Raw genomic sequence first — 27,176 nt, forward strand, 5'->3', positions numbered from 1 at the left:
CAGCTGCTATCCTGCTGTCTTTTGGGTACCTGCTGCCCAGCATGGCATGGGAAAGTATGAGCTTTTTCTCCATCTGTACTGCCCAGCCCTCTGGGCTATCCAGTTTTCTTAGACAGCCTGAGACGCAGTGGCTTTTTTGCTGCCTGTTTGCTTTACTCCCAGCCTTGCCAGTGAGCCATACTTCACCATTATTATTATTTTGCAGCCTTGATGACAGTTTGCTGAACTCATGCATGTATTTTTTAATTTTTTTTTTTAGGATATAAAATTGAAAGCAGGGTAAAGTGCCAGGAACACAAACCCCACCAGGCAGCCGTGCTGTTTTATAACAGCTGTGTGGGTCTGCCTGCTGAAGGAGGAGGCCCGCTTTGTGGTATGTTTGCCTTAGGAATTTTAACCAGGTGGGCTTTGTATGTTTTAAGGTGTATGCTTGAAGGCATCTACTTTTAACCCATTAGGGACATGGATTTTGGGAGGCAGGCCGGGTCTAGAAGAGCTTGAGCTGATAAAATGGCATGATAATTGGGCATGAAAGGAGAGAGGAGCAGGTCAGATGGTTCAAGGATAGTCGGGAGCCTAGGCTAGACTCTGCTTCTTTTCTTCCACCTGCCTCTACTTCCTTTCACTGCCTTCCACCTAGGACAACACACAAATGTTACATATTGATTCGTACAGGGGGAGAGACAAGCATGAACTGCTTCACAAGTTTTCCTGCATGCATAAAAGGTGAGGGGGAGAAGTAAAGGGACCCCTGACCATTAGGTCCAGTTGTGGCTGACTATGGGGTTGCGGCGCTCATCTCGCTTTATTGGCTGGTCAATAACGGTTTTTGCCTTGGGTAGACCCATTTTCTGGAGATGCTGTGCTTGGAGGCCACATGTAAGTAGTTTTTGATGCACTACTTTGGACCACCGACTTCTATGAGCATCTCGTGCTACTAGAGGTAGTAGTCCAGATGGCACCCAGATAATCAGATGCCCTGATTATGGAGATTTGGGGTTGGGATCCACTGCATGTCCTAGATGCAATGCTGTTGTCTTACCCTGCTGTGATATGTGTATAGCCACCCCCTGGTGTTTTTGTTAATCTCGTAGGAAATGCCAAACATGTGGCCGGGGCAGGGGTATGCATACAAACTCTGCCCTAGAGTCCTTGTGTGTTTCGTGCATCCTTGACCCTGCTTGGCCCCCACACTCAAAGGAGACCCCCTTGAAATCAATGGTCTTAAGTTAAGATGGATATCACACTTATATTTTATGTGCACTGCCATTTGAGGGCAGTCATGTCACTGTACAGTGGTACCTCAGGTTAAGTACTTAATTCGTTCCGGAGGTCCGTTCTTAACCTGAAACTGTTCTTAACCTGAAGACCACTTTAGCTAATGGAGCCTCCTGCTGCTGCCGTGCCACTGGAGCACGATTTCTGTTCTTATCCCGAAGCAAAGTTCTTAACCTGAAGCACTATTTCTGGGTTAGCGGAGTCTGTAACCTGAAGCGTATGCAACCTGAAGCGTATGTAACCCGGGGTACCACTGTATGTCTAATTAGAGTATTCCTCAGCACTTGAGGAAGATGCTGTCTTCCTGGCTCTGTGTTTTTTGTCCCTTCAGAACCAAAACTGCTGCTGAAATTACGCTCTGGTTAGTGAATCACTAGCTGTAGTCAGATGATCGTTTCAGGACCTGTGTCTCAAAATCATACTTCATTTATCTCTAGGGCATGAGAGTTTTCCAGAGCACTTCACATCAATCATTGGAGTTTTTCTTCCAGCAACCCTTCAGTATTATTCCCTCTCCGTTGTTGGCCTGTGGAGGTGTGGGCATGCTGTGAATAGTGAAGCCATGGGCGAAGTGAGACCTGAACTGGTGGGTTTTTGGCTCCTTGGCCAATCTGCTGCACTACCTCAGTGAAAACACCCACTCTAGTGGGCATGGAGTGTATTTCATCATTCTGAAAGTGGGAGAGCGTGCAGACAGCCAGAGGGCATGTCTGTGTCCAATCATGAATAAAGGAGGGAATCCCCATAGATAGGAATCTTGATTGAATCCAATGCCTTGAGGAAAAAGGATTTGGAAAGGGAGATGCACTGACAGTTGCACCGAAACTCATGCCAAGTATCCTAAATAATGCCAGTTGTTTTGTCTGTTGTAACTCTAGAAGCTAGGCAAGCTCTGAGCTGGTGCAAGGGTGGAGTTCAGCCCATGGATTATGAAGAATTAGTCCCCATGGTCATCTTGGCAGTGCCTAGTCCTGAGTGAAATCTAATTGTGGTATTTCTTAACAAGAGAGAGAAGGGGGGGAGAGAGAGCGCATCTGGTGTCCCCTTGAGAATAGCCTGAATTGCCTTGTATAAGTCATGCTGGAGGATTTTAAAAATTTGATCCTAGGTGAGGGGATTGGTGGAGTACCTCCAATTTCAATTGGGTCTGCAGCATGCAGGGATGTGAGTCTTAACCATTCTTTTCCCAGCTGGGGTCCCGATGGATTTAGTGCACACCTGCACCCATGCTGCAGTTAGAAACACAGAAAAACCTCCCATTGGCACTAGTTGGCTGTTCTTCAGAAGGTACTGAAAGGAAACAGGAAGGAGGACTTCAATGGGGGTGCCCCTTTTTGGCTTAGTGGAGGTGTAGAAGTCAGATCCTTCTGCTGACCCGACCCTACCTAACCGGTACCCGTCTTGCAGTCGTTGAATGCAGACCGAGGTGGTGCTTGAGAATGATTGATTGATTCTTTGCCTAGTCCACAGAATGCAAGGTTTGGGAGCGACTGCTTTGCAACATGTCCCAATGCACTAGGCTGCTTGGCCGGTCCTGCCTGCTTTTGTCTCCTATAGTGTGGTTTTTGTGGTTGAAACCACACCAAGCTTGTAGAGGAGGAAACCCATTAAGGATTAAGAGGTCAGTCTGCATTCTGCATAGTTTCTGTATGTGTCTGAATGCAAGTCTCAGAGCCACTTGCTTCTATCAGCGTCACCAGCAACCCCTGCAGGGCACATGTGGAACGTGACTCTCCCAAGCAAGAGGCAGTTCCCACAGACCGTCTTCTCCTGCCTGAGATGGAAGGAGGATTTATGAACCTAGCCTCTTGCCCAAAGGCCTTCTCAGAGGTCTAGAGCGACCCAGGCCATTTCCAGCTTCTGAGCAACCTAGCCATGATAAAAAATAAAAAATAAAAAATCATGACACACAAAAACCTATTTAAGACACCCAGAAAAGAGCCAGTGGCTTGTTTATAGAATCAGCTGATCTGAGAGGGAACGTTCTTCATGGTCTAATCTTGTTCCATCAGAACCGATACTTTCTTAATCATTTTTGTGAATATTTTTAGCTCTTTAATATGACAAAATCTATTACCAGTTAACACAAAAAATATGTCTTTTACCAGATCACCTCTCCTATTTGCTTAAATCTGCACTTCTAAGCTGAGAGTGTGTGTCACATTTTGGTCCAATGTGCATACAAACAAGTTGCAAAAATTATCAAATAGTTTTTAAAAAACCTCAAGTGTCAAAATCAGAGACTCGTTTTGAGCTTAATGCCCTAGGTCTAATGGCTATCCTGCCCAACATCCATTGTTTGGCCCTGTTTGTCTATAACCGTGAAAGTGTAAATGTGTGTGTATGTGTGTGCAGATCCCAGATTAAAAGAATCAAGGAGCAGCACCTGATATGAAAAACCCTTTGTCTGAAACCCCTGGAGAACCACTACCAGTCAGATGTTACTGGTCCAGATAGACAAATGGCATGAAGCTTGGTCTGTAGCTTGGTGATGCTTATGTATATGGCACTTCTGGTTCGCCAGATGTGCCCCTTCCTGGAAAAGTTAACATTCCACAGTCATCCCTGCCCTAGTTAGCACCAGGTTGGACTACTGCAATGTACTGTACATGGGGCTAGCTTTGAAGACCAACTGGAAATTTGACTTTGTGTAGAAAGCAACAACCAGCATTTTGTCTGGGGCTAGCTAGTTGTTGAGATCATATTTACGCCACTCATGTACCAGATTTATTGGCTACTAATTAATTTCTGTGTCCAATTCAAGGTGCAGTTTCTGACCTAAACAATTTGGAACTGAACTAGGCTGTTTCCTCTTGCCTGTGGCCTTTTCAACTATGGCACCTTAATTTTGGAAAGATATACCTGCCCTCATCACTGTCTGCTCTCAGGAAAGCTCAAAATCCATTGGGCATTTAGAATTCCTTAAAATGATTGTCTCTGTGAAGCGTTGAGGTTTTCATCCTTCCACTTTTCTTGGTGGGGGGCTGGGGTTGTGTATGCATCATAGTCATATTTTATTCACTGTAAGTTTCCTTTAAGGCATATTATAAAGGTAAAGGGACCCCTGACCATTAGGTCCAGTCATGACCGACTCTGGGGTTGCGGCACTCATCTTGCTTTATTGGCCGATGGAGCCGGCGTACAGCTTCCGGGTCATGTGGCCAGCAGGACTAAGCTGCTTCTGGCAAACCAGAGCAGTGCACGGAAACGCCGTTTATCTTCCTGCCGGAGCGGTACCTATTTATCTACTTGTACTTTGACATGCTTTCGAACTGCTAGGTGGGCAGGAGCAGGGACCGAGCAATGGGAGCTCACCCCATCGCAGGGATTCAAACCACCGACCTTCTGATCGGCAAGTCCTAGGCTCTGTGGTTTAACCCACAGAGCCACCCACATCCCACATATTATACAGAAGTGCAATTAATTTCTGGTCTTCTCGGTGTGGAATTCATGATACAGTTGGAGGGACCGCAGAAGGAGCTCCCAGTGGAGGCAGTGATGGCTAACAACGTGAATGGCTTTACAAGAGGGTTAGACAATTTAATGGAGGATAAGTCTGTCCATGGCAACTAGCCATAACAGCTGTGTTCCACTGCCACTGTTAGAGACAGTGTGCCTCTGAAAACTGGTTCCTGGGTATCACAGGTGGGGAGAGTGCTGTTACACCCAGATCTTGCTTGTAGCAGCCCCACACTGTTGCTTGCAGCAGTGCCAACCACCACTAGGTACTGCGAGAACAAGGTGGTGGACTAGGTGGGCCTTTGGCCTGGTCCAGCAGGGCACTTCTTATAGTCTTTCCCCCAGAAATGCCTGGAATGCCAATGAAATAACAGGAAGGCCAACTGCAGAAGCCACTCTGGTCTCAAGATGGTTCTGGTTGGAACACGGGTTTAAACACCACTGAGCCAGAGCAGAACACAAATTCCATGTAAATCTTGATGCCAAATGAACTTCTCATCCTTCTTGAAGGCTGGGAGTCAGGCTTGTTTGTGCATGGGTGAGCATGATACTTGGTTGCTTCTATTATCTTGCAACAGACACTTTCAGAAGGAATTGTTCTCCCTACTTGGCTGATTGACACAGGAATGTTCTGAGATTGCCACACACACTTCCATCTTCCCAAGGAGTTTGAAGGATGTGTGATTCCCAGCGTGAACTTGAAAGGGGACAGAAGTAGTTATTCTAGATTTCAATACATTGCAGGAAATCTATGCAAACAGAGTATGCAAAGTTGGCAAAGTCATTAAAGGAACTCTCCTGTAAAAAAAAAGAAAGAAAGATTAAATTAATGTTCTTCCCTGCTTTCCCAGAAATGATGCCTACTTTCATTGCCACATGACACTGGCTGTTCTGATTTGAAGTTCAGCATTGGTCACATTGGCTCAAGAGCAGAATCACTGTTCATGAGCACAAGAGGAAAAGGCCATTCAGCACCTCGGCTCCAAGAGAAGATGTAGAGCTGGGTGATCTTCTGGGTGATGCTGGACTCCATCTCCCATCAGTCCCAGCCAGCATGGCCAATGGTCGGAGATAATGGAAGTTTGAGTCCTATAGTATCTGGAGGAAGGCAAGTTCTCCATCCCATTTCTACAACTGGCTAATTTGCCAAACCAAAATATTGACAAAATGTTCACTTTAGAAAGTATGGTTTTATTTTATTTTATTGGTTCCCACTAGCCTTGAGACTGCAAAGGTGTTTTCTTTTTCAAACAGGAAAACAAACTTAATGAGCCTGGTCTGGGGCCCCCCAAGTGCAGATTGCCTCACTTGGCTCCCCTCCCCTGAGTCTTTAGAGGTGAGAGCAGAGGCCCCTCGGGAATACCGTTGACTTGAGACTGAGTGAGAGAACCTATTAAATGGGAATTGGCCAAATCAATAAATCAAGGCACCTGAAAGCTGAAACTAAGGTCTAAGGTGGTTATGCTGCTAGCATTCCGCGCTCCTCTCGTCAGTTAAAACAAACACAACTAAGATGGCAAACATGTCATTCTGCCACATTATGTTAAATGGAAAAGCATTTGTTCAGTTGGACACAGGTAGATGTGCATGCAACTGTAATGCTTTAAGGATTGGTCACCTTTTAAAAATGGAAAACACAAGTCAGTGCTGTGGAAGTGTGACCATTCCAACTACAGTGGTACCTCGGGTTAAGAACTTAATTCGTTCCGGGGGTCCATTCTTAACCTGAAACTGTTCTTAACCTGAGGTACCACTTTAGCTAATGGGGTCTCCCGCCGCCCCCACACAATTTCTCTTCTCATCCTGAGGTAAAGTTCTTAATCCGAGGTACTATTTCTGGGTTAGAGGAGTCTGTAACCTGAAGCATCTGTAACCTGAAGCGTCTGTAACCCGAGGTACTACTGTACTGTGTTCTGTCTAGAGCAGGGCTTCCCAAACTTGGGTCTCCAGCTGTTTTTGGACTACAGCTCCCATCATCCCTAGCTAGCAGGACCAGTGGTCAGGGATGATGGGAACTGTAGTCCTGAAACAGCCGGAGACATGAATTTGGGAAACCCTGGTCTAGAGCAGCAGTCTTAATGATTATAGAAAGGGTAGCCAAGGTGGTACCATCTCAATGTTGTGGCAATTTTAGGTACAGGTTTTAATTTGGGTTGCTCCCCCCCCCGGCATACTTAATATATTTTGTAATATTTCTGTAGTGCTTAGCAGCAGCAGCAGTTCTTTTCTGGTCTACAGAGTGGGGTACAAATAGAAACAATAGCATTCCACATGTGGACTGGGGCCAGTATGAAAGTAGATCACATACCTCTCCCAGCAGCTGCCAGGAATGTGGAGCTGAAGCACCACGTGGTGACCCAGAGCCATGTGTTGAATGTTCCCATGTGTTGAATGGAGAAGGTGGTGCATCTCAGCGGTAGAGCATCTGCTTTGCGTGCGAAAGGTCCCACGCTCAACACCCAGCATCTCCAGGTAGGGCTGAGAGAGATCCCTGCCTGAATCCCTGGAAGGATGCTGCCAGTCCATGAGTAGACAATACTGAGCTAAATGGACCAATGGTCAGACTCAGATTAGGCAGCTTTCTATTTTCCTAAAGATAAAGGTAAAGGGACCCCTGACCATTAGGTCCAGTCGTGACCAACTCTGGGGCTCATCTTGCTTTATTGGCCGAGGGAGCCAGCGTCCAGCTTCCGGGTCATGTGGCCAGCATGACTAAGCTGCTTCTGGCAAACCAGAGCAGCACACGGAAACACCGTTTACCTTCCCGCCAGAGCGGTACCTATTTATCTACTTGCACTTTGACGTGCTTTTGAACTGCTAGGTTGGCAGGAGCAGGCACCGAGCAACGGAAGCTCACCCCGTCGCGGGGATTCGAACCACTGACCTTCTGATCGGCAAGTCCTAGGCTCTGTGGTTTAACCCACAGCACCACCCGTGTCCCTTATTTTCCTATGTCCTTGCAAAACAATGTATGATTAGACAAAACTGCATGCAAAAAAGAAAAGAAAAAAGAAGTGATTATTATGAGAAAGTTAAACTAAAATGCTGATTACAGGTAGGTAACCGTGTTAGTCTGCCATAGTCGAAACAAAATTATAATAATAATAAAATTCCTTCCAGTAGCACTTTAGAGACCAACTAAGTTTGTTATTGTTATTAAGTTTGTGCATCTGAAGAAGTGTGCATGCACATGAAATCTCATACCAATAACAAACTTAGTTGGTTTCTAAGGTGCTACTGGAAGGATTATTATTATTATTATTATTATTATTATTATTATTATTATTAAGATGCTGATGAATTTCTATGAGGCTTGGTTAAAAAAATAATCATCATAAATTGCTGCAGAAATGCGGAGAAATGAATTTAATGTAGGGAAGAAATAAAATCAAAAGATCCTTCCATCCCTTCTTGTAACCGTTCCCCCCGATTTTTCAGAAGGGAATACAACATGTGAATGGCCTTTGCTTAATGCTGATACGCTGTCCATTCTATCCCTCCATCAAGAAAAGGCTGTACACAGAATGAAGCGGTTCTAGCACACAGCTATCGAACGTAGACTAGTAATGGCAATACTGCAGATAATCTGTTCTTGAGTAGGAACTTGTTTGATGTGGTTGGTGGATGCAGATGAGATATTTGTAGCTGCTTTTAACATTTTAAAATCAAAGGAGCCAGTTAGCTTCCAGGCGAAGAGTTCTGTTCTTTTTTTAGTACATGTTATGTTGCATATTGAGAGGGCAATGGGAGAGCTCAGGTTTGCCTCTATCCAAAGGCCAAATTCAGGGTGGGGATGGTTTTGTGAAATTTCTTCTCCACCCTGCCTCCATAGTTGGCTCTAATCCTTACCTACGGGCCTGTCTCATGGAGGATGCGAATTAATTTCCCCTCCTGATCCACTCTGGGGAGTCCATTGTGTGCATTAGACAGGCTTTTGTGGTGCTAATTTACCGGATCAGATTGGGCAATTAGCTGTTTATAGGACTGGGTGTGATGCGTAATTTTCCTGTTACACTGCAAAAGGTGCAAATGTGTGTCTATGCAATCAAAATTTATCCCCTCCCTCTCCCAAGCTCATTTCCCTTGGGCTCACTTGAAAGTCACCAGTATGAAGTCAGTGAAGTGCAGGGGGGAAAAATCTCTCACTTCTTGTGGTTTTGGTGAGACTTTCATGGTGCCCCATCCAACCTGAGTCTTCTTGTGTAGTAAGGGGTAGTAGCCTGTATTCAGATCCTTGTTGAATCAGTCTGAGCTGGATTACTAATTCCTCTTGTTAATAGGCCAATTGCTAACTAAAGTCTGTTCTGTCTATGACTCCACTCAGCTCCCCACCACCACCACTGATGCAGCTGATGCGATTAAGGTTTGTCTTCTAACTGTTGAGGTGGAGGGGAGAGGGTCAACTGCAGATTGTTGACTTAAGTACAGCTGCTATAAAGAAAGTTGGCAATTCCTTTCCTGTGGACAACTATGGGACTGGAGGACTTGCATGTTGGCACAAACATGTGTGGGGATATTTGAATTATACTAATTATTTGATGTAATTTGATGTTAATTTGTTAATTTTTTTGAAAAGCAATAAGATTAGTTGGCAAAAATAAATAAATGTGCAGGTAGATTTGCCTCCATTCCTCTTCTTTCTAAGGTTGTGTGCCCATTCAAAGCACACAGTCTCCTAAGAATTCTGGGCAGTTTACAACTCACAGAGTTAAAATTCCCAAGCGACAGTCCTGGGGCGGGCGGGCAGTATTCTGTGGCTCTGTCCAGTATTGCCACGGGTGCAACCCTGATAGCTCTGTTGTGCCCACAGATCTTACAGAAAACCCATAATCATGCCTTCACCCTCCCCTTGCCTGCCCAAAAGGGAATTTTTAAAATCTTAATAGCCTACCCATGTGGCAGCTGTGGCAGTACCCTCAGCAGCAGCATGAGTGTGCATTCGGCCAAACCACTTGCCCATTGCGCAGCCGGGCTTTGATGAAAACTGCTTGCAAGGGTGAGGTCCAAATTGCTGCAGTTTGAAACAAGCAGCAGGATGCTGGCTCTTGCAATGCTACCATATACAGTCGTACCTTGGTTCTCAAATGCCTTGGCACTCGTATGCTTTGGCTCCCGGACGCCGAAAACCCAGAAGTAAGTCTTCCGGTTTTTGAATGTTTTTGGGAAGCCGAACGTCTGACGCAGCTTCCACTTGAGTGCAGAGAGCTCCTGCAGCCAATCGGAAGCTGTGCCTTGGTTTTTGAATGGTTTTGGGAGTTGAACACACTTCCGGAATGGATTACGTTCAAGAACCAAGATACAACTGTATACAGTGGTACCTCTGGTTAAGAACGTAATTTGTTCTGGAGGTCCATTCTTAACCTGAAACTGTTCTTAACCTGAGGTACCACTTTAGCTAATGGGGCCTCCCACTGCTGCCGCCGCAGCACAATTTCTGTTCTCATTCTGAAGTAAAGTTCTTAACCCAAGGTACTACTTCCAGGTTAGCGGAGTCTGTAACCTGAAGTATTTGTAACCCAAAGCATTTGTAACCTGAGGTACCACTGTATGTATATATAGAACAGGGGAATCCCCACATGCACACATCCTGTAATGCAGTGTTTCTCAACCTGTGGGTCCCCAGATGTTGTTGGACTACAACTCCCATCATTCCTAGCCAGCATGATCAGAGGTCAGGGATGATGGGAGTTGTAGTCCAACAACATCTGGGGACCCACAGGTTGAGAACTCCTGCTGTAATGGAACCCCAGTGTCAGTGGCTCCCACAGGGGAGCCACAGAAAGAATGTGGTTGGTCAAGGGCGCCGTGGATTCAAAAAGGTTGAAAACCACTGCGCCCAGAATATCTAGGTAGGAATATTCCCTGCCTAAAACCCTGGAGAGCTGCTGCCAGTCAGTGTCAAGAATACTGAGCCAGATGGACCAGTGGCCTGTCATGCTATAAGGCCGCTTCCTCTATTCCTGTGACAAAGTCTGTGATTCATATGAACCTGTTAGACTAGACGAGTTCATTAGGAACCGTCTGTATAATGCACAGCCCCAGGATAGCGGAGGATGCCAGACATCCTTTCCCCCTCATATTTGAGGAGTGAAACAGTTCGGTTTAGATTGTGAAACTGTCCGGGATGATGCCTGCCTCCTGGGGATTTTCCAGCTGGCAGTGTGGGAGCAAACGGGCTTTGATGGAGTGCCTTCAGGAAGAATTCCAGACAGAACTCCGAGAACAACACAACAGGTTTCATTAGTTCTGGCTCTGATATGATTTACCTCCCAGCTGATACCTCCCATCCCAATCCATCACCACTGTGCCCACAAAAATCTCCCTGATCATTTAGTGAAGAGAAGCCTTACCTTAATGGCCATGGCGTGTTTGAAATGCAGGTGGTATAAAAGCTTAACGTCCTATTATTTTTTTGCATCAATTAGCCTCACCGAAACAGCATCCTTGGCACCTGATCCAGACCTCTGCAACAGAAGGAGGTTTTCATTCATAAAACTGGAAGGAGTACTCTTCGGCTGAGAGTAGAAAAGAGCTAAAAAAGAAGTTGAGAGTCAAAGGAGCTTAATCCCAAAAAGCCTGGAAGAAATATTGTATAACTTCTAATGGGCTGCTTTGGTAGCTGCCAAACCGTGAAACTGATTTATGCTGTTTATGGTTAGAGTGTGTTCCCTCTTTCTGCTCTCACCTGTGTTATTCTGCCTGGCCAGGAAACAAATCCTGGATTGCTTTTGCAGCCAAGGCACTTCTGGGTCTTCAAGCCAGTCAACCAGCCTAAGTTGCCTGAGATTCCTGGTAGTCATGAGCGTATCAGGTGGCTTGGTCTGCCAGAGAAAGAAACTACAGGTGTGGCCACATCATGGCTTGCTGAAATGAAATCCTTTTCAAGATCAGTTCCCCTGAGCTCCTGCTCAAAGAAAACCCCTGTCTGGATGGAATGTGTCCTTGAATAATAAAAGGGACTCTTGCTTGCCTGGATGAAGGATAAGGAGAAGTGTGTGTTTGTAGGAAGCAGCCTATTTTACATAGATGAAATTGGTATTCATTTCTCTGCCACCTTTGCCTCTGACCCCTCTCACTCCTGGCATGTGACCTCTGGAAGCTAGCCTATAAGTGAATGTGGCCTTCAGAGCTAAAAATGTTTCCCACTCCTGATGTCCTGGGTAAAGGACCCCTGGACGGTTAAGTCCAGTCAAAGGCGACTATGGGGTTGTGGCGCTCATCTCGCTTCCAGGCTGAGGGAGCCGGCGTTTGTCCACAGACTTCTTTCCGGGTCATGTGGCCAACATCACTAAACCAATTCTGGCTCAGCGGAACACCATGACGGAAACCGGAGCGCACGGAAATGCCGTTTACCTTTCTGTCGCAGTGGTTTATCTACTTGCGCTGGCGTGCTTTTGAACTGCTAGGTTGGCAGGAGCTGGGACAGAGCAACGGGAGCTGCTGATGTCCTGGGATAGATGTCTAGCTGGCGTCATGGCAGTAGAACCAGCAGTTCCTGGTTTTTAGGCCAATGCTTTCATCTGACAAGCTGCTGAGCCCTGGAAGACGCTGCTTGGGAAAAGATGGGTACATGCTGAGACTATGGGGCCAGAGAAATGGAGCTGCTGCTGCTGTTGCTGCCACTGCCGCCCCTTGCAGCTTCTTTCAGGAAATCCGGGTGACAAAATGTGAACGAAGCACAGAAGCAACCTGAAACTGACTTACTAAGGCCCTTTTCCTTAAAATGTGGAGAGCTGCAAGAACATGTGGTTGGATTGTGCAAGCCTCCTCTGTTCAGGCGACGTCTATAGGCAGAGGGAGAATCTTGTTGGTACCGGGTCAGGATTGAAGAAGGCAGGGGCTGACAGCTGACGGCTGGAAAAAGGTAATTTTAACTTACCACACCTGTCAAGTTAGCAGTCACAGAATCCCCCTCATTCCTTGGAGCTGGGGAAGGGGGCTTAATGGAGAAGCCCCAAGGTTATCTTTCAGGTGCTCAGGTTGAATGAGCTGTCTCCAGACCTATTGTGGTTTAGACAGTGCTAACATCACTTTGGTGTTTATCATCTTGTTTTAGAAACCAAGGAGAAGGGGATTTTCTTCATTCTTTCATCAGCTTGTCAGTTCAGATATGACACATACAGTATGTGCTATTTAAAGGAGCAGCAGCCTTCTTAGCAATGATGCAAGGCGAAGAAGCTATTTGTTACAACAAAAGTAATGATCTTTCTCAGCGCTAGCCAAACACTCTAAATGCTACACTATACCAGTCATCTACCTTCTCAAGTCTACTGTATTTACTCGAGTCTAATGCACCATTGAATCTAATGTACACCCCAGTTATCAGAACCTCAAAACCAAAAATAGTATTTGCTGGCGAATGTAAATGTGTCGTCGAATCTAATGCGCACCTTAATTATCGCAACGTCATTTGGAAAAAAAAGAGGTCAGCATTAGATTCAAGTAAATACGGTATTAAGATTCCATAATGGTATAAAGGTAAAGGGTAAAGGGACCCCTGACCGTTAGGTCCAGTCGTGGCCAACTCTGGAGTTGCGGCGCTCATCTCACTTTATTGGAAGGTACAGCTTCCAGGTCATGTGGCCAGCATGACTAAGCCGCTTCTGGCGAACCAGTGCATGGAAACGCCATTTACCTTCCTGCCGGAGCAGTACCTATTTATCTACTTGCACTTTGATGTGCTTTCAAACTGCTAGATTGGCAGGAGAAGGGACCGAGCAATGGGAGATCACCATCGTGGGGATTCGAACCATCGACCTTCTGATTGGCAAGCCCTAGGCTCTGTGGTTTAACCCACAGCACCACCTGCGTCCGCATAATGGTATACGTGTTGGTAAAATAGGAATGAAGTTCCAAGCTCACATCTATCGTGCATGTGTATCAGTGGAAAAGGCTGGGTATGCCTACAGTCAAAAAAAGACAAATGCAAAGGGTTATAATAAATGGCTATACGGCAACGAAGCCTGCTGTTCTTCCTGTCTTTGAATATGAGAGTAAAGGAACATTCACTATGGGGAATGGGTAAAAATGGAAGCTGGCTAAATAAAACGTCTTCTCCACCAAAGGTTATCAACTTTCCAATGTTCGTTACACATTATTGATTGATTGATTGATTTGATTTGAATACCGCCCTATACCCGCAGGTCTCAGGGCAGGTCACAGGATAAAATTCAGTGAATGTGTGCAACATGACAGGATTGCAACAGTAAAGTCCCCAGCCAGGACCATCCATGCAATCCCTACATGCTTACTTTGCACACAGTATGGCATGTCAAGGAACCCTGTTAAGAAACACAGCCCTGGCTATGCATGCAGTTTGTATGTAGGTAGGGACTACGCAGAGAGTCTTATGAACATGTCTACGCTAGAAAGAGGACCAGGGCTTGCCACCGTAATCCTGCTTCTCCACCGAGTAAGGTGTTCATTTGAAAAATGTGCAGAGTAGTCTCTGAAACAGAGTCTGATGGCAATTTTAGTCATGCACATAAACATGCTAGAGAGCATTAGGGGTTTCCAGAGATGGTTGCAGCGTACATCTCAGGTTAATAACAGAATTGCTCAGGCTCTTCCTCCACCATATATGGGGGGAAACAAAAATGGACAGCTTGACTGGCATTCCTTGCTCCTGCTCTTACATGGCGGCTGGGGAAGGGGCACAGATCCAAGCAAAGAGTTTGAGAGGTTAAAAACCTGTGGGAAGTAGAGGGCTGCCCGAATGATGGCTCATCATCACATCCAGGAATAGCAAGGTGTTGGTGCTGCCTTGATTTGAAGCTACTGGCAGGAGACGGGCACTTTGGTGGGGAGTTGTGAAGGGGAATTCGTCATATCTTCAGCACAAGTTAGCTAAATCTTTTGGGACACCATTTTGTATGACAAGATAATCATGGTGGTAGGTGCAGACCCCTATGCTTTTACAGTACTGGGACGGTGTTGTTTGTGGGTGGGAAGTCTGCTCACATGGTAATGAAACCATGGTGCTGTTCATGAGAGGCTGATATAGGGATGCCTACATCAGAGCTAAATTCTTGCTCAGATATGGTCAGGTCTTTCATGGATCCTCCATCTCTGCCTATTGCATGGGGTATATGCAACAGATCAGTGACTGTATAGTTGACTCTGTGAAGGTCCAAGCAAATCACAAAGCAATGGTGGCATATGTAGGGTCTGTGAAAACGTCACAAATGTGCACACAACCCGGTTCCTATTTGTTGGGTTAATAAAGGACATCCAAAAACATGAACTGGAGATTGGGTTCTGATCCAACTGGATGTTTCCTTTCATCCTTCCTTATGGAGCCAAGCTCTATTGTAAAATTTAATTCCCATTCATCACCCACTGTGAAATTTGTATGCGAAAGTATTAGATGAGTGTGTAAAAAGTTACTGCTGCCTTCTTAAAAGGATCTGTCTTTTCCATGACACATAATTCATTTACCAACATAAAAGGGAAATGACTCACCTTTCATCCAAACAAGAACTCCTAAAGCTTAGCCGACAGCACCTGTCTGGGACTTGGTTACTTATTAACTAATTGCTAGCCAAAGGTGTCCTGGGAAATAAAGAGTTTGCTTAAGTTTCTTCCAGCCTGGCGTTTGAATGACCTCTCCTTGCTCGTCAAATAGGATTTGTACACTGAGCAATGTATATAATATGATCTTGCACTTAGCCAGTGGTCAGTGAGTGCCCAACAATCGATTTCTGGATAAGGTTTTAAAATAGCTGCCAAAAACTACATCTGCTAAGAGGCAACTACCCAACTCTAGAGATCAAAATTCTGATTTTGTTGCCTAAAAAGCAAACATAGGCACTACAAACATTTTTATCACCTAATAAAAATATGGCCGGATACCTTTAGCTGAAGAAATTCACACTGACATGTGGGTTTCCGTATCTTTCTCCTCTACTTCCTTCCCTTCAGTGCCCTTCTTGCGATTGACAGGAGAAATGCCGCAGTAATGCTGTAGCAGCTGGCAGAATTCTCCCTTCAGTGCTGCTCTTAGACACAGGATTCCATCTTAGGAGTCTCCAGACCAATGGTGAGGAAACTGTGGCCCTCCAGATGTTGTCGAATCACAACTCCTGTCATCCCTGACATTAGCAGGCTGGGGCTAATGGGAGTTGTCATCCTACAACATCTGGAGTGCCACGGGTTCTGCATCTTTGGGGTAGACGTGCCAAAATTATATCTCCTTGGCTCCTTAGCTTGCAATCCCCAAACCAGTTCCCCAGGCTCCTGTCTCCTCCGCTTACCCTTCCCTCAGGTCTATGAACATCAGTGCACTGATTGCTCTATCCCGTTCCTTCAGCTCACCTTTTTCTTCTTCCTGACTTCTTTAGCCACTTTCTGGTCAGTCAACTTTCCAATAATAGCCTATGTGAGATTTAAATCCCAGTCAAGCAGAGAACTATCCATTTTCATAGACTCCTGACTAGGGATGGAAGGGTCTGTCAATTTTGGATCTCTCTATTTCTCAATTTTCCCATCTTAAATTCAGTCCTGCAGCAAATTACTAGCATTTTAGTGTGCATTCCTCCTAATAAACACATTTTCATATGCAATTTTGAATAATGTCCACATATTATACCACCTACTATAATTCATTATTGTATGCTATTTTCACTGATATATGCAATTTTAATGCTCTGACAGTTAAGTCCAGTCGCAAACGACTCTGGGGTTATGGCACTTGTCTCGTTTATTGGCTGAGGGAGCCGACGTTTGTCCGCAGACAGTTTTTCCGGGTCATGTGGCATGACTAAGCCGCTTCTGGTAAAACCAGAGCAGCGCATGGAAATGCCGTTTACCTTCCCGCTGGAGTGGTACCTATTTATCTACTTGCACTTTGACGTGCTTTCAAACTGCTAGGTTGGCAGGAGCTGGGACCGAACAATGGGAGCTCACCCCGTCGCGGGGATTCAAACTACCAACCTTCTGATCGGCAAGCCCAAGGCTCAGTGGTTTACACTACAGCGCCACCTGCGTCCCATCACTTTCCCCTAATGTATGTTTGGGTTTGTTTTGAAAACTTTGGTTGATTGAAAAATTCAAAGGATGACTCAGTTTAGGTTCTCATATTGTTTCAGAAATGGCAAAGTTCGTAGATAGCTGTGAACTGAGTTGAATTTCACCTCTATTCCTAACCCTTACTGTGAACTTTTTGATGTGGATGCTTGAACTGCTCCATGACTTCACAGTGCTTAAGCCAGGTGATGCATTACCTTGAGTTCTACATATTTTTGGATTCCCTTGGATAGGGGTGCATGAGGATCAAACTTTTCACACACCACAAGATATTGAACTTGACATGAACTTTCCTTCCAACATCTCCAGCCATGAAGAAGATATTCTATTGTAGTGTGCTGTGCTGTGCTGTGTTGTGCTGTGCTGTGTTGTGTTGCTGGACCTTTCTAAAATGGCACTGGAGTTCTGTTTTTCCACTCCACCCCCTTTAAAAGCAGGTGAATTCAGAACCAAGCTGGAATTATGTTGTGTGTGTGTGAGCGTGTGTGTGTGAGAGAGAGAGAGAGAGAGAGAAATTTCGTTCTGCTGGCTTCACATTAATCCACTGCAAACTTGCAAACAGAATGCCAGGGAAGCGAGTTAACCCAAAGGTTTAATCTCCCTAAAGCTGCCCTGAGATATGGTGGAAAGTAAGCTTTGACTTACTAATAGACTCTAAATCTTGCATTGCTACTTTGTGGAGGTAGCTTTGTTCTGTAGCTTGCTTGCTTCCTGCTTGTTCTGTCACCAAAAGGGAGGGAAATAGTTCTGCCGCACTCAGAACCAAGATTAAGGGGTGCCTTTTTAAAATAAAGCAGCTAAGGGGAGGGGGGCTTTTCAGTTTTAATTGCTGCCAGGGGGATGTTGTACGGTGAAAACTGCCAGAATCGTTTCCTTTCCTGTTTTGTTTTTCTGCCCACACAGTTTTGCAGTTGCCGATAAACAAAATTCCAAGTCCCAGCAAGAGGATTTTCCCCTCCTCCTGAATCAGAAAAAAACACCCTGTGCTGAAGAGCGAGCGCATGCTTTGCTGAACTAATAGAAGGATGTGGAGGAACAGGAGAACTTTGTGACAAGCAGATAGATCTAGATCCATATTATTATTGTTTTTATTCTTGGTCCTTCTGCTGTTTTCTCTGGATACGGATGTCTTCCTGTCCCGCTGCTTGAGGTGGAATTTGCACATTTACAGCTTGTGCCCTTGTACGGAGGCCAGCTCCAACTCTAGCAGTTTATGCCGCCTCCTCTTATGGCCTGAGGGAATCTCTGTGACTTGGGGGTTAGAGAAGAAGAGCGTGGGGGTTGGAGGCCAGGACTCTTTGACCCTGGAGACCTTGTTGCCTCGCTGCATGTGTGGGCCATTGGCTGAATCATTTAGCCTCACTGTGTGTTTCTGGGAGTTTTCAACTGCTGGGTAACCAAGCTTCCCTCCTTGCCAGAAAGCAGTAACTTGAGGTTTATAAGCCTGATTTCCCCCGATAAAGGATGCTATGTGCTTCTCGGCTCTCTCTCTTCTTTACTCAGCTCAATCCAGATGTAGGTGTGTAAATGTACAAGCACATTCAGCTTGCTGTTTGAAATGGGACGGAGGAAGGTTTGGTCTATAAATCCAATAAAATAATTGTGCGTGGTACCCTTTCATATTGGCCAGGGATGTGGAACCTGTCACCCAGTTCCCCCGGAGAAGGGTTCACATGGAAACACTACTGCTACTGATATTTTTCTAGAAAAAGAGGTGTCGGGACTCACCATGAATGCCTCCCTTGTTCTCCCTCGGGTTACAGACGCTTCAGGTTACAGACGCTTCAGGTTACAGACTCTACTAACCCAGAATTAATACCTCAGGTTAAGAACTTTGCTTCAGGATGAGAACAGAAATTGTGCGGTGGCGACGCAGCAGCAGCAGCGGGAGGCCCCATTAGCTAAAGTGGTGCTTCAGGTTAAGAACAGTTTCAGGTTAAGAACGGACCTCCAGAACGAATTAAGTTCTTAACCCGAGGTACCACTGTAATGGCAATGGCGCCCACCTGAGAGGATTGCCGGAACTGAGCTCACTGGGTGATGTTGTGCCTGCTGCTCCATCTCAGCCTGACCTACCTCACATGGTTGTTGTGTGGATATAAATGGGGAGAACCATGTACACCTCCTTGGAGGAGAATGTGGTATACAAACGTCAGAAACAAAGCAAACAAATAATTTAGCTGGCTTCAGTTTAGTGCTGCACTAATGTTCGTTGCTACTTGCGTCTCCCTAAGCGGTTCCCAGAAAGATTCAGAATCTTATGGGCAGCAGCAAGTGGCTCTTGAGAAGACTTCCAAGTTTTCTTAACTTACAGTAGGGACAAGGAACCATTTCCCTTTCCTTGCTGCAGTATATTGTGCGCTCTTTTCATGGGAAGGGAAGCAGCAGCTACTGCTGTCTCCAAGGCTGGGATACTGGCGATAACAACTCCAAATGGGAGACAGTTGGGGTGAAAAGTTGCCGCAAACAACCTTTCATTTTTTGCAGCAGCGGTAGTGACGGTGGTATGCAGACATTTCCACCCTGGATCTTGGCATCTGCTCACATTTTTTGCTATGACTGTACTTCGTTCCGAGGCAGAAAACGCTTGACTTGTAAAAAACTGGCTAAAGATTTATTACTGCCATCTCTGGAGCAAGGATTTGAAATCCTGACTTCCACAGCGGCATTCCTGTGTCCCTGTTGGAAGGCTGCTTGGCACCTACGTCTGAGCCTTGGGTGGGGCATTTCGGGAAAGAGCTTTGATCTCTCCTGGCAACACACTTTCAAACAAGCCGCAGAAGGAGCAACATTACCTGAGAGGGTGAGATAACAGGTAACAGCTTTCTGCGCAGGGCCTGTGATAATTCTGCTCTTTATGGGGCTTTGATTGCAGCAGGATACTTAGGAGCCCACGGAAACTTCAAAAGCAGCGCACACTGCCATTGCACCACCTTGTGCAAAGAACCATAAGAGGGGCGGGCATGTGTATAGAGGCATGTTTATTACTCTCATTGAGAAATATTTGCACTAGCTCAAATACTAAAGCAGGAAGTAACAGAGTGTTGTTTTCCAGCTTGCACAGTTAGAAAACAAAAGAAAAGAACGGCTGTGCCAAGGTTGGCTTTAAATTTCTCAGCTTCTGCCATTCTTAGGGAAACATGGAGTAAAACAGGCTTATCACTGAATTTGCCATATGAGAATGGAGATAGATACGGGTTCAGCCTTTCTATGCCCAATTAGATATGTAAGGTAAAGGTAAAGGGACCCCCGACCATTAGGTCCAGTTGTGACTGACTCTGGGGTTGCGGCGCTCATCTCGCTTTATTGGCCGAGGGAGCTGGTGTACAGCTTCCGGGTCATGTGGCCAGCATGACTAAGCCACTTCTGGCAAACCAGAGCAGTGCATGGAAATGCCGTTTACCTTCCCGCTGGAGCGGTACCTATTTATCTACTTGCACTTTGACGTGCTTTCGAACTGCTAGGTTGGCAGAAGCTGGGACCGAGCAACGGGAGCTCACCCCGTCACGGGGATTCGAACTGCTGACCTTCTGGTCGGCAAGTCCTAGGCTCTGTGGTTTAACCCACAGCGCCACCCATGTCCCAATTAGATATGTACTTAATATGGAATAGGCAGATCCGTATCTTGTTTTTCCTTAGCCAATTAAAGGTGCAGGAGAGCCCAGTTCTCACTGTGAAGGCAGTAAATGCTGGTGGGGAGACTGATCTTTTCATCACTCCTGCACCTCGGTTGGCATAGACGCTCCCTGCCGCAGCTGTGGAGCTAGGAGCCATGGAGGGAAAGATCACCACTGGCACTATTTGGAAATGCTTGTGTAAAGTGACATTAAAAAGCTCAATGAATAAAGCAGTGGTGATAATCCCAGGATGTATCGCTACCCCTCATAGTTATAGGACAGACGTAATTCACTGTTAATAGTTGGGCAGGTTGCTTTGAGCCGCTTCTTCACTGAGACAATTTCATCCTGTCATAACCAGGGGGAGTCCTTCCTCAGGATGAAACATTTTTTGGTGAGGTGGTCAGGAATAATGTCTGCACCACTGCCATTTTTCCCACAGTAGCTAGGAATTCCTTTTTAAAAAAAAAAATCAGCAAAATAAAATCAAAACTGCTAAAGTGACTTTTGAGTCCAGCTGCAATTTAAACGATAATTTCTAGAGCACGGGCACTGAGGAAGGATCCATTTTCCTCAGAGTGAGGCAGAGAGGTGGGTGGGGAGTAGAGAGAGCAAAACTCTCTACCAGTAAGTGACAAGGAAAGTGAAAGGGAGATAGCCCCTTGTCTTGGACAACCTAAGTCAGATCACCAACCAAATGGCAAAAGCAGTGCCGATTTAAAACTAGGACCCAAATAATTTTTCAGCATCTTAAATCCTACCACTGAGGCGTACAACAAGAAACCAGGTATACTTATAGGCAGACACAACTGTGTCCAAGAGTTAAAGTTTCTGGCCTCTGGCTTCACGCTGGTCAAACATTGCCCAGATGCTGGAAGGTATGTCTTGTTAGCCCCTAAAAGCATAACAGAGCCCGCTTGTTTCGCCTGCGAGGGAGTGTGCGCGACGGTTATTTGTCCAAGCTAATTTCCTTTTTCACCACCACCCATTCCTAATTCAGCTTTCCCTCCCAGAATTAGTTCTACTGAGCACAGTGGCAAAGCAGAACCTCTTCCCTCTGGCCTTCTGTTTATCATCTTCTGTCAAGCGCATGCTGTTTCCAGGCAACGGAAAGGAAGTGCCAACTAGGGCCACGTGGTTGTGGCCAGTCATTTCGTGTTAGCATCCTGGGGCAAAGTCTCATTTATTTCTAATCTAATGTTTCTAGGGGAACGACACAGTCAGCGTGTCCCGTACTCCGTGCCAGTTTAGACAAAACTGCCTCTCTTGGTTTCTACTTTCCTTGGAACTAGTTCTCATAAGGATTGTGTTTACAGTTTCTGGCTGAATATTTATTAAGTTTCGTAATTTTTTATTTATTTTCTTAAAAAAAAATAATACACAGCTTAGTCCGAGATAAACTTTGTTCTTTTCATTTCGTTCTACTGATAAAACGTGCCACTCCAAAACTGCATAACACATTTGGAATATAGTTTGATACAGATTTAGCCCAACATGTTTCAAGTAGCCTTTTGTTTGGATATGGTGTTTTAAATGGTGGTGGTGGTGGTGGTGGGGAGAGGATAGATTCTCGCCCCCCACCCCGCCCACTTCCTCCAGTCCGGCATTTCTCAAGCCACATTTATGGACTCATTCTCACAATCCTGCTACTCTGTGTATCTCCCCCCCCCCGCCCCCACCCAATGAATGAATAGAGCTTCAGTGTTGCAGCACTGGAGTGCTTTTAATAATGCTATTTTCGAGGATGTAAGAAAATGAAAAGAATGGAAATGGAAGAATAGTTGTTAAGCACATTAGGATGTAAATAAGTTAGCATTAAAATTAATTCTGGATGATTCATGTATCTGTAAGAGGACAGGGGAGATACAGTGGTACCTCAGGTTAAGTACTTAATTCGTTCCGGAGGCCTGTACTTAACCTGAAACTGTTCTTAACCTGAAGCACCACTTTAGCTAATGGGGCCTCCTGCTGCTGCTGCGCCGCCGCTGCACGATTTCTGGTCTCATCCTGAAGCAAAGTTCTTAACCCAAGGAAAAATTTCTGGGTTAGCGGAGTCTGTAACCTGAAGCGTATGTAACCCAAGGTACCACTGTATAAGGTCACATTTACACCAGTGATTTTTCAGAGGTAAAATGGAGAATTCAGGAGCCTTGACCTGCTTCTTCATTAGGATGTTATCAATAGGCATCTGTATCTGGGTTTAACAACTAAGTATTTTTTAAAGGGGACGTGGGTGGCGCTGTGGGTAAAACCTCAGCGCCTAGGACTTGCCGATCGCATGGTCGGCGGTTCGAATCCCTGCAGCGGGGTGCGCTCCCGTCGTTTGGTCCCAGCGCCTGCCAACCTAGCAGTTCGAAAGCACCCCCGGGTGCAAGTAGATAAATAGGGACCGCTTACCAGCGGGAAGGTAAACGGCGTTTCCGTGTGCTGCGCTGGCTCGCCAGATGCAGCTTGTCACGCTGGCCACGTGACCCGGAAGTGTCTGCGGACAGCGCTGGCTCCCGGCCTCTAGAGTGAGATGAGCGCACAACCCTAGAGTCTGTCAAGACTGGCCCGTACGGGCAGGGGTACCTTTACCTTTACCTTTACTATTTTTTTAAAGAAACTGACTGCTTTTTAATTTGCTCTTATATTTCCTTCCCTCATGAGCAGTGTTAGAAACTCAGACATATAAGCTAGGTGCCAAATGGCTTCTTAAACCAGGGTTACAGTTGCCAAAACAGAATGCCTTGTTGCCATTTGCGGGGCCAGGCAAATCGAAAGTTGTATTTTCCGATATGACTTTTTGGTTCCTGAAATTCATTCTGATTGTGCAGATAAAATATAACGGATAGAATTCTACAGCATGTGTTGCTCGTGTATGAAAACAGGCCAGATTCAAGGATCCTCAGGCATGACCCTCCAGATGGTGGAGACATCAGGTGCCATCCTGGTGCCCAGGCATCTTCACTTGGTCACAAGTGGCTGATAGCCAGGTGCAAAATGCGCCTGGTGCCTGGCCAATTTCAAACACTGCTCATGAATCCAATTCGGTCAAGGAATCACTCCCTCTTGTGAAAATTCTGCCTTTTGTGAGTTAGACGAGGATTGCTCAGAATGAGACTTCTACTGCTTACAAGCTTGTCTGCCATTATCATACATGATAAGTATTTTGGCATAACGGATGCTCCTATATAATATGTGCTGCTCTGCTTCTCCTATTTAATTAGTCCCAGCTCACTGTGAAATCTAGTTAAAATGTGCTCTATGGATACACTTGCATCTCCCCATTTTCATAAGGGCGTTTCAGTCTCCCTCTACACACTGGCCATGATTTGGATGCTACTTGTGCTTTAGATCCTGGTTTATATTCCTAGTTCCTTAAACCATATTCAGCTTGAGTTTCCCAGTTCAGACCTAACTTAATTCAAGCCAGGATCTCAGCACTCAAGCCAGCATGCAATGCCAAGGAGAAGGCCAAGGGTAGAGCTTGTAGCTGTGGTGCTAATCTATGGTAATACCTGGTTCCAAAAGCTATGAACCCAACCACTATAGGGACATTACCCATCTGTTTGAATTCAGATTCCTGTAAATTGAAGGTGGTGATTTAAAGGGCGAAAGAAAGTGATGGGAGATTTTCTCTTTCCATGTCCCCTCACTTTGAAGTTGCATCTTCCCTTCCAGAATTGGAGCCAGACCAGGGCTGGTAGCTCCAAGGAGGAAAATCACAACTGGGCAAAGGGTTATGCAAGCTCCCCCTGCCTGCTCTTTAAAGTACAGAGTTTATAGGAATTAAGAAGCATCTTGCTTCCAACACACCAATTTTGCCACTTTCACGTCTAGTTCACTGCATAGTCTAGGTCGCAGGTGGGCTCCCTGCAACCCTAGGGCTACGTGGGACCTTCTGCCTAATTTTATCTGGTCCTCAGCCTAATTTCAAAAGCCCTCTGCAAGTGATCAGGCCTTTTGGTAAGGAAGAAGTAGAAGAAGACAGATGGATAGCTAGATACATAGAAACATGCAGAGATACATAGATTGATACATTGATACATAGATATATGGATACATAAATCAACACAGATGATACAGATACATAGATGGATACATGGTAACATAGACACGTAGGTGCATTGATGGATACAATTTTAGAATACAGTGGTACCTCGGTTTACGAACTTAGTCCGTTCCTGAAGTCCGTTCTTAAACTAAATCCATTCTTAAACCGAGGTGTGCTTTCCCTAATGAGGCTTCCTGCCGCCGGTGCCCTTCCATCGTTTAGCTTCCGTTCATAGACCGAGGTAAAGTTTGCAAACTGGGACACTAATTCCGGTTTTACGGCGTTCGTAAACCGAATAGTTCGTAAAGAGGGCTGTTCGTAAACCGAGGTACCACTGTCTAAGGTAGCAGAAGGAGGGAGGAAAACAGGGATGAAAGAAAGAGAAAGGGCTCTGACCTGCCAGTCACTGGCATTGGCCCTGCTCATAGCCAGAATGCTTCCTCTGACAGATTTTCTCCAACAGATCCCCCTGGATAGAAAATACAGCTGTCCATCCCCGATTTCCACAACCATATGTTTGGTGGCTGTTCAATATCAAGCTGAGGTCAGAGTTAGCCCTCCAGAGTCTTGCTATTGAAGTGGATTGTTCTGCTGAAGCAAGATCCATGCATGTCAAAATGAAACACATACATAATTTATTTCATCTGTCAAATGTTAAGTGCCTTTGTCAATGGGAGAAAGAATGTATAGTTCCGCTTTTTGTTTTTTTTTAATGGCACAATGGTTTCCATAGCAAACTGACCATTGCTTCGTTTTTCTTTTCCTGTAGGATCACATGTCAAAATAAGAAGGTAATCAGTGCACAGAGGATGCTGACAGAAAGGCCAAGATGCAGAAGACCCAACTGCTTGTGCAGAAAGGACCTCACCTGATGGAGGAAACCTCTTTGGAAATGTCAGGAAGGCTTATGCTTGTGACTTGTAGTCCACCAGCTGCTAAGATCTGAAACAGATGTCTGGTGAAGAGAGGAGCTCTCATCTCATGATCAGCAGAAGTGGAGTATGGGATCTTCAGCTAGCAGAATGCTACGTCAAGCTACCTCACCAGTATCTATACATAATGAAGCAAGTTAACTTTGGTTTGTTTCCCCTAGTTTTACAGTTTCCAGATGTTCCCTCCTTCTCCGCTGTGCCTGTATAGTCACCTCCACCAGAGACCTGAAAACCACTTGGGGAAAGGGAACAGCCATTTGGTCCAAACAGGAGTATATGCCACACCCACCCACCCACCCTTTGTTGTTGAAAGATTCAAATATGGCAATGGAAATAGCTGTAAATTTTCCCAATGTCCTCTGCATCTCTTGTGCCTCTTCTTTCATTGCTGATTTAATGATTCAGTGGAAGTTCAGGATGCCCAGATGATCAACGGGAAGATTGGAACAAGAAGATTGTTTTGTTGTTGTTGTCCTGATGTATCAATAAAATCATAATTTTTTTAAAAAAAGAAAATTCGACTATATATACCCAGTGTCGGGGGCCCACAGAATTTAAATCTGTTCCCAGGGAATTAATGGTCAGTTTTACAAATTTTACTGTGAGTTGTCACATGGAAACCCAGGAAATACAAATTGTCATTCTTCTGTCAAAAGGAAATTATAATGTCACATATACTTATACCGAAGAGTCCATCTGACATACAAAAGACAGCCTCAAATGAGCATGGATAAGCATGGGAAGTTTTATTGTTTCATGTTTTAATTATGTTGTTGGGAGCTGCCCAGAGTGGCTGGGGCATACTAGTTGGATGGGCATCATATAAATAAAATTATTATTATTATTATTATTATTATTATTATTATTATTATTATTATTATTTTACTGGAAGAAGGTGAGAATGCATTAGAACTGTACCTTTTCTAAGTGAGGTTTTAAGAGAGATGAAAGTAAATTTCAGCTTGTAAAGTAGCTGAAAGCAGCCTTCTGCAACCCCCATCACCCTCAGGCATTCTGGACAGCTGTCAGGCATGAGGGCAGAGGCATTTTTAGGGTAGTTGCACTGGACACCAGCACCACAGGGGGCGCTTCAACAGTGATGTTGAACGGAACACAAAAAGGCTCCATTTGGGAGACCAAAATCTGCCACTGATGAAGGGAGTCTATTTGGGTTTTTTATTCAAAGTGTTGATCCTGACCTTTAAAGCCCTAAACGGCTTCGGTCCAGTATACCTGAAGGAGTGTCTCCACCTCCATCATTCTGCCCGGACACTGAGGTCCAGCGCCGAGGGCCTTCTGGTGGTTCCCTCACTACGAGAAGTGAAGTTACAGGGAACCAGGCAGAGGACCTTCTCGGTAGTGGCACCCACCCTGTGGAATGCCCTCCCATCAGATGTCAAAGAAATAAACAACTGTCGGACTTTTAGAAGACATCTGAAGGCAGCCCTGTTTAGGGAAGCTTTTAATGTATGATGCATTACTGTATTTTAATATTCTGCTGGAAGCTGCCCAGAGTGGCTAGGGAAACCCCGCCAGATGGGTGGGGTATAAATAATAAATTATTATTATTATTATTATTATTATTATTATTATTATTCATTTAACAAAATGCATATTGTAGGAAAAACTCTGAGCGGTTTAAATAAAAGATTTAAATTATCAATGTAAAAGCAGGTATTTTAAAATCAGCAGTAGCTAAAAAAAGAACTAAAACACCAACCAGCTCAGTTGGTGAGAGCCTGATCGCATCGAGGTTGCAAGAATTTAAAACAACTGGTCAGCAACAACAAAAATACTACAAAGTAAATAAGAGAAAGAGGGGGGAGTGAT

The 27,176-nt window shown here is 45.2% G+C and overlaps 1 long non-coding RNA gene across 1 annotated transcript in view; it reads left to right on the forward strand.

Moving 5' to 3' along the window:
• The window catches only part of LOC310755726, a 110,943-nt gene extending 84,744 nt beyond the window's left edge, over positions 1–26,199 (forward strand). Inside the window, exon 2 of the long non-coding RNA XR_014544473.1 lies at positions 25,184–26,199. This is a non-coding gene — a long non-coding RNA (uncharacterized lncRNA). The remainder of the gene's footprint in view (positions 1–25,183) is intronic.
• Positions 26,200–27,176: the final 977 nt, after the last annotated feature.

This window comes from Podarcis filfolensis, assembly GCF_964270895.1.
Source record: "Podarcis filfolensis genome assembly, chromosome: 2".
NCBI classification, from domain to species: Eukaryota; Metazoa; Chordata; class Lepidosauria; order Squamata; family Lacertidae; genus Podarcis; species Podarcis filfolensis.